Source organism: Sorex araneus, chromosome 6 (assembly GCF_027595985.1).
Source record: "Sorex araneus isolate mSorAra2 chromosome 6, mSorAra2.pri, whole genome shotgun sequence".
NCBI lineage: Eukaryota > Metazoa > Chordata > Mammalia > Eulipotyphla > Soricidae > Sorex > Sorex araneus.
In genome coordinates, this window is record NC_073307.1 from 166,235,986 (window position 1) to 166,244,325 (window position 8,340).

Below are 8,340 nucleotides of genomic sequence, written 5' to 3' on the forward strand. Positions count from 1 at the left end.
GCTCCGGTCTCTGCCTCAGTATTTGCTTCTGGAAAATGGGTCGAACGGAGTGTTGAGAGGAGGAGGGTGCCACGGGACCCCTGGAACAGGGGCCCTTAGTGGGAGCTGGGGGAGGGGTGCTGGGCGGGACCCTGAGGCTGCACAGCCCCCCACTGGGGCCTTTCCTGGGGGTCACTCACCCACCCTGCCCCAGCTCGGCCTCACGCTTCCTCGGGGTGCCTGCAGCACCCTGGTTCTGTTCTCGGGTGCCAGCGGGGCGGGGTGCTCTGGGCTGCGGGGCATCTGGGAGATGCTGTGCAGAACCCCGGGGGGCCAGAGCACCCACCTCGCCACGTCCCCACAGCGAACCTCGTTATCTGGAGCCTGAAGAGGCAGCCTAGCGTCCAGACTGATGTGTGTGCGAGTGTGTGTGCGTGTGTGCGCGTGTGTGTGCGTTTGTGTGTGCACGTGTGTGTGCGTGTGTGAGTGTGTGCGTTGTGTGTGTGAGTGTGTGCATGTATGTGTGTGCGTGTGTGCATATATGAGTGTGTATGTGTGTGTGCATGTGAGTGTGTGCGTGTGTGTGTGTGTGCATGTGAATGTGTATGTGCACATGAATGCGTGTGAGTGTGTGTGTGCGTGTGTGTGCATGTATGTGTGAGTGTGAATGTGCATGTGTGTGCGTGTGTGTGCATGTGTGTGTGTGTGTGTGTGTGTAGGTTTGGGTCATACCTGGCAGTCACACCTCAGGGCTTGCTCCTGACTCTGTGCTCAGGGATCGTTTGGGAGACCTAGAGGATTGAACCCGGGTCAGCTGCATGCAGGGGGGGCGTCCACCCGCTGGACTCTCCCTGGCGCCCAGACCAGCTTCTGAGCCTCCCGCCTGCTCCTGGGACCGGTCTGCAGGGGGCTGGGGGGTGCTTCTGCGACTCTGGGAGATCTGAGACCCCGGGCTCTCCTGAACAGGGGTCTCGCTGCTGGGCCCGATGCCCTAGTCTCACCGAGCCATGGCTCAGCGCTTTAGCCCCTCGGCCCGCTGGGAAAGTGTCAAGACCCCGCTGAGTGTCCGGCGGCCGAGGGCGGCCTGGCCGCTGAGACCCGGCACTTGTCCCCCTGCGTGTGCTGTCTGCGCACGGCCCCCCAGCCCTGGGCCTGCAGGTAGCATGTTCTTCATTTACCTGGGGGCCTCCTAAGTGGTGTCTGGGAGGCTGGACACGGGGGGCCCCTCCCGGCAGGGTGCAGCCCACGAGCCTGGGTGTGCCCACCCGCTGGGGCACCCCCCAGGGTCCTGCACCCCAACTCTGTTTCTCCGCCTCACGGCCATCCTGACGGGCTGATGACTAGTTAAAGCTCTGACAGGCTCCTGGGAGCAGCACCCCTGCTCAAGGGAGCTGACGCCTGAGATTCCGGCCCGTCCCTCCCCTCCCCTCCCCTCCCCTCCCCTCCCCTCCCCTCCCTTCCCTTCTTTCCTTCCTTGCTCTTGGGCCATCTCTTGGGCTTGCTCTTGTCTCACTCCTAGCTCCGTCCCCAGGGATGCTGGAGGTGCTCAGGGGACACGCTGGGACGCAGGGGGTGGCCCCAGGGCTGGAGGCGACCTGCCCGCTGTCCTCTGCTCCACCCCCTCTTTCTCCTTCCCTTCCTCCTTTCCTTTGCATTCTGTGTGCACAGGTGCTGGGGGCTGGGTAAGGCCTCAGGGGCGCTGTGTACAGCCGTCGGGGGCCCCATGGCCAACCACGATGGCTGGACTCACCGTCTCTGTGCTCGGGAGACACGGGCAGCCAGAACCCCCCATGGCCCTGCCCGGGCACGCGGGGACCCGCAGACTTCTCAAACAGCCAAGCAGGCACATTTCGCCCCCGCCCCTGGGCCAGAAGCTAAAGGGGCTTTTCAAATCGGTCTGGATGGAAATAAATGAGCCCCCGCAGGGTCGGTAAATCTTGGCAGTGCCGCCTGATGAAGGAGCTAGGGCGCAGGGGCTGAGGGTCCCCGAGGGACCCCCGGCCCCTCATCTCTCAGCCCCACTTGAAACTGGACTCAGTGGCTAAGAGTCCAACCAGTGGCTTTGCGTCTCTCAGTGGTTTTGCGTCTCTGGGGGAAACCCTCCCAGGCCAGGCTTTCTTGGGTGCTGGCGGGTCCCACCCTCCGCCTGGTGCTGTGGGGACCCCCCAGCTGGGTCTGAGGGCTCTGGGCCCCCGGCTGGGTGATGGTGGTGTCATCTCTATACCGACCACGCTCTGAGCCTGTCCCCCTCTATCCACCGCCCCCACCTCAGGACAGCTCCCCTCACCCACGAGGGCAAGCCCCAGAGGCCTGCCTCAATTTCCCTTCCTGCTGCACAGCAGCCGCCCTGGCCCCGTTTAACCCCCTTCCACATGCTTCCTCACCCTTGGCTGCCTTTAGGAAATATCAGGGTGCCAGGCAGTGCCAGGTGGGAATGCCGTTCCCCAGGAGGGGCCGTGAGGAAGTGGGCCAGGAGGGGGCGCCCCGTCTCCAGGGCTGAGGCTTCGAGGCACCTCCTGGACACTGTCACATGCCAGGGGGTGAAGTGTGTCCCCACCCAAATTCCTGTCCTCCTGGACCCCCAGAACGTAAGAGCCTTTGGAAAGGGGTCTCCGTGCCTGCCCTACAGAGGAGCACGTGCTCTTCCGTGTGGTTCGGGGGAGGGAAGGACAGAGGCTGGAGCCCTGCCCCCCAAGTCCAGGGAGTGGGGGGGCAGGCTGGGCCTTGCCTTGGGTTTAGGCGTGTCCCTGGGGTGGGAGAGAAGTTTCTGTGTCCTGGCGTGGGGTGTGGTGGGACAGCGGCTCCAGAACCCCGGTGCCCACTGCTCACAAGGGTGGCATGCATGGCGCCCAGGAGAGAAGGGGGTGACAACTCCTTTCCCAGCTGGGGAAATTGAGGCTCAGGTGCACTGCCACTGCTCTACGCCCCCGGCCTTCACCTCTGCAACCTTGCCATTGCCAGTCCATTGACCCACCCACAACTTAGCCACCGCGGTCAAGCCCTCTGTCCGTGCTCCACCCACCCACTTATCCACTGACTGACCCATCCAAATCCCCATCACCCAGTCACCCATCCATCCTCCACGTATTCACCCACTGATCCATTAATCTATCCACCATCCATCCACCCACCCACCCATCCACCTATCCATCCATCCATCCATCCATCCATCCATCCATCCATCCATCCACCCATCCACCCACCCCTCCATCCATCCACCCGTCCATCCACCCATCCATCCACCCATCCATCCATCCATCCATCCATCCATCCATCCATCCATCCATCCATCCATCCGTCTATCTGTCCATCCTCCCCACATTCGATTGGTCAAGTGACATGATCCCTCTAGACCGGGGCCACCCCCACCAGTTCCTTCAGGGGTTGTCGCCCAGTGGGTGTCTTAAATGGAGGAGGCAGAGGAGGAAGGGGGCTCCCATGAGGGGGCTGTGCCTCAGGAGTGTAGGTCAAGCCCTCTGTGCCTCAGTTTCCCCACTTGCTGGAGGATGTAATCACCTGAGGGCAGCAGCAGGGAGCCTGCTATGGTGGGCTGCAGGGTGAGGGCAGGGCCATGGCCCTTTGGTGCATGGGGGCACACAGCCTCTGGCACTGGGGCACCCCACTCTGTGGGCCTGTATGTCCCTGACTGGCCTGGACACCACCAAGGCGAGCGCCCCACCCGGCACTTGTCGTAGGGAGTCATTGGCACTGGGTGGCCTGGGGGACGCTGTCCCAGCCCTGCCCCCGCCCAGACCTCCCCCTGCAGGCCCCCCACAGTGCGCACACAGTGAGGCGTTTCCTTGGGGAAATCTTGTCACTGTGTTCCCTCTGGTTAGAGCTTTACTGAGACTCTCAGGAGCCCCCCATCTTTAGGGCCCCCGCAGACTCTCACGCGGAGTCAGGTAGAAGAGAACTTGCCCAGGTGAAACAGGCCTGAAGCCTCTGGGATGAGTGTCTATTGGGGACCCCCTGCTGGAACATTGGGGTGGGGCCCCTCCGGCACCTTCCTGGCGTGGGCGCTGCCGGAGCTGAGTGTTCCCCAGACCCACCTTCTTTCCTTACATCTTCATCAGCTGCATTTTGGGTGCGAGTTTCCTGTGCCCCAAGCTTTTGTTGGTTTTGGGGGGGCTGCACCCAGCAGTGCTCAGGACTTCCTCCTGGCTCTGTGCTTGGGGATCACTCCGGCGGGCTCAGGTGGCTGTGTGTGGTGCCGGCACTCGAACCCGTGCCTGCTGCATGCAAGGCAGGCACCTGCCCCCCTGTGTTGTGGCTTCGGCCACTGCTCTGTGTCACCGTTCACCTGTCCTCAAGAGCCAGCAGGTCTCGTCCAGCCCTTGGGTGATGGAAATGAGGCTCGGGCAGCGGCTGTGAGCAGAGGAGCTGGGACAAGACTGGGCAGTCAGTCCACTCTCATCCAAGGCAGCCCCCCGCACCCCTGTAACCTCCGCCTCTGGGCCTAAGCTGCCTGGTGTCCCCCATGTTCCTGGGGTGTCCTGGGCCTGGTGAGGCACATGGGGCATGGGACTCCAGGTCTTGGTTCTGGAGGGAGCACTCATGTCAGGAATTACGCCTGCCAGTGCTTGGGGGACCATTTGGGATGCCGAGGACCAAATCCGGGTCAGCTGCTCGAAAGGCAAGTACTCTCCCTGCTGTACTATTGCTCCGGCCCCAAGACTTCACATACTTTTATTACAGTTTTCTGCAGTGATAACCTTGTCAGCTCTACCCAACATCACAGTGAGAATAACACCACTGATTCAGCCAACTGATGCGACATTTTATCATCACAAAGATTATTCTAGTTCTCACCTCCTTCCCTCTTGTCCTGTTTGTTCTGTTTTGTTTTGCTTTGCTTTGCTTTTTGGGTCACAGGGATTACACCTGACCCTGCACTCAGGAATTGCTCCTGGCAGTGCTCGGGGGACCATATGGGATGCTGGGAATCGAACCCAGGTTGGTCGCATGCGAGGCAAACGCCCTACCCACTGTGCTATCGCTCCAGCCCCTGTTGTTTCTTTTTTCTGTTTTGTTTATTTTTGTTTGTTTTTTATTTTTGCTTTTTGGGTCACACATGGCGATGCACTGGAGTCGCTCCTGGCTCTGCACTCAGAAATTACCCCTGGCGGTGCTCAGGAGACCATATGGGATACTGGGAATCGAACCCAGGTTGGCCGCATGCAAGGCAAATGCCCTACCCGCTGTGCTATCACTCCAGCCCCATCCCTGTTGTTTCTTAACTCTTGGCAACTACTATTCCCTACAACCAGAACCACAATAGAACCAAAATATGTTTTTCATTTCTGTAAATTTTGTGATTTCCAGGATCTTATGCATTAGCGCCCAATTTCTTGGGGGGAACCACTGAGCACTTGTATCAACAACTCACTCTAAGCCGCATTGCACGGGACAGAGGATGCTTCTCACCCATTGGCTGGAAGACATGTGGGTCTTTTCCAGTTCAACTAAGCTACATGAAGCTGCTGTAAACATCTGCATGAGGTTTTGGTATGCATTTATAATCCTTCCTGTCCTTGAACCAATGTCCAGGCAGGAGACTGCTGCGTCCTATGGTCACTCTAGGTTTAAGTTTGGAAGAACTATAAATCACTGCCCTGAGTGGCCGTAGCGTTTTATGTCTCTACCTGCAAAGGGACGCATGAATCATGCTCTCCTTGCCAGCATTTGCTGTTCTCATTTATTTATTTATTTTAAGATGGTAAGATGGTAGTCATACAGTTTTATTGCATCTCATTATCACAAATAGATGTAAAGAGTCGTCCTGTATATTCTGCTTGTTCTCATTTTTAAATTGTAGCCCTCCCAGGGGTCTGGGGGGCTCCTTCATTGTGGTGGTCACATGCACAATTCCTGATTGCTGACTCCTGGTCACTGAGTGTTCTCCTGGGGTCCTAGTTGCCAGCTGGTCACCCTGGACTTTTGGGTTCTGCTCTCGGGCTTGCGAGGTTCCTGATCTCTCCCTGCCCCTTGTCTGTTCTCAGCTCAGTGCAGCGTGAAGGTTTTCTAGAAGTCCGTGGCTGGCTTCTTAGCCGCTCTACAGGCTCTTCGGCACAGCAGATGTCCTGGCTTTTGATGAAGTCCAGCTGAGGGAGTTTCCCTTTCTGGGCGCTGAGAACGAGAACGCTTTGCCTAACTGCAAGCGGAAGAGCTTCTCCCCCGCTCCACGTTGTGTAGTTATACATCTACATGAATCCACTGGGTTAATTTTGGCAAGGTGACAAACTCGGCTCAGTGTTGAATTTCTTACCTAGGAAAGTCTAGTGACTTTAGCTTCATTGCTGGAAATGCTCTTTCTCCTTTTGTGTTGCTTTTGCACCAGTCAAAAACTAGTGGGACTTGGGGCCGGAGCGATAGCACAGCGGGTAGGGCGTTTGCCTTGCACGCGGCCGACCCGGGTTCGATCCCCGGCATCCCATATGGTCCCCCAAGCACCGCCAGGAGTAATTCCTGAGTGCAAAACCAGGAGTAACCCCTGAGCATCGCTGGGTGTGACCCAAAAAGCAAAAAAAACAAAAAAAACTAGTGGGACCTATTTGTGGATTTCTGATGCTCTGTTACATATCCCTCTCCCAACACTATAGCCTTTGGATTGTTGTAGACATATAGTAAATCTTAATATTAATTCAATGTGTTTTTTTACCCACTTTATTCTTATTTTTCAAGATTGTTTTTGCTATTCTAATTCTTTACTTTCCTTTTTTTATACACACATTTATTTATTTTTTAAATTTTGCTTTTTGGGTCACACCCAGCGATGCACAGGGCTTACTCCTGGCTCTGAACTCAGGAATTACTCCTGGTGGTGCTTGGGGGACCATATGGGATGCTGGGAATTGAATCTAGATCGGCCACGTACAAGGCAAATGCCCTACCCGCTGTGCTATCGCTCCAGCCCTTCTACACACATTTTATTTATTTTTTTTCTACACACATTTTAGAGTATCATGTCTACAGCCCTAAAGTTCTTACTGGGATTTCAATAGGAATTACAGCAGTCATTCAATACCTTTCTATCGATTTCAGGAGAATGGCCTCTTTCTCAAGTGAGTTTTTCGATCCCCAAACATGACATCTCTCCATTTATTTATCTTGATTGTGTAGTTTCCAGCATTTAAGTCCTATACATGTTTTGTTAGATGTACATGGAAATACTTCAGTTTTGAATGATTTAAATAGTATTTAATTTTATGTCCACTGCTTATTGTATATATATATATATAGAAATAGAATAAAGTTTGTTGCATGTTTATTCTGTCTCCAATGAGATTTGGGAGTTTGTGAAGTGTATTCCCTGGAACTTTCTACATCACACACCTAAGATAGGAACAGGTTCTTTTCTCCTTTCTTGTCTGTAGGACTTTAATTTTCCTTTCTTTCCACTGCACCAGCTAAAACATCCCACATTATGTAACTAAGAGTGGTAAATTCAGACTTCCTTGTTCCAAATCTTTAAGAAAAGCATTTAGTCTTTTATCATTAAGCATGTTAACTTTAGTTTTTTGGTAGATTTTTTTTTATCAAATTAAGGAAGGTTCCTTCTCAGACTATTAAACTCATAATTTTTATTAACCATGAATTCCTTTTGACTATAATATGACTTTTTTGCATTGACATTATCATCTTACTTTTTTTTGGCTTTTCGGGTCATACCCGGTGATGCACAGGGGTTACTCCTGGCTCTGCACTCAGGAATTATTCCTAGCAGTGCTTGGGGACCATGTGGGATGCTGGGAATCAAACCCAGGTTGGCCGCATGCAAGGCAAATGCCTTACCTGCTGTGCTATTGCTCCAGCTCCTTACTTTCTTTCATTAGCCTGGTACTATGAAAAATTATATTTTTTAAGTATTGAATAAACCTTGAATTCTTGAATTATGGTCATCAGTATATAATTCACTTTTAAGATCACTGAATTCTATCTGCTAATACTTTTTAAAGAATGCTGTGTCTATAGTTGTGAAGGATATTGGCCTTTAATTTCCACCCTTCTTCCCTCTCTTCCCTCCAAATCTCCCTCTTCTTGTACTGCATAGCTTTGATGTCAGAGTAATGGTTGGTTTGTAAATGAATTGGGAAACTGTCCCATATTTCTTTTACATTTTCTGGAAAAAAATGGGTAGAATTGTGTACATCTTCTGTAAACACTTGGTAGAATCCTCCAATAAGAGCACAGAGCCAGGAGGAGCCCCTGAGCAGTGTTAGGTGTGGTCCAACAACATTCTTCCAATAATAATAATAATAATAATAATAATAATAATAATAAAAAGAATTCTCCAGTGAAGTAACTTAGGCCTGGAGATTTCTGAAATTTTGAGTTTTTTAGGGACCACACCTGGCAATTCTT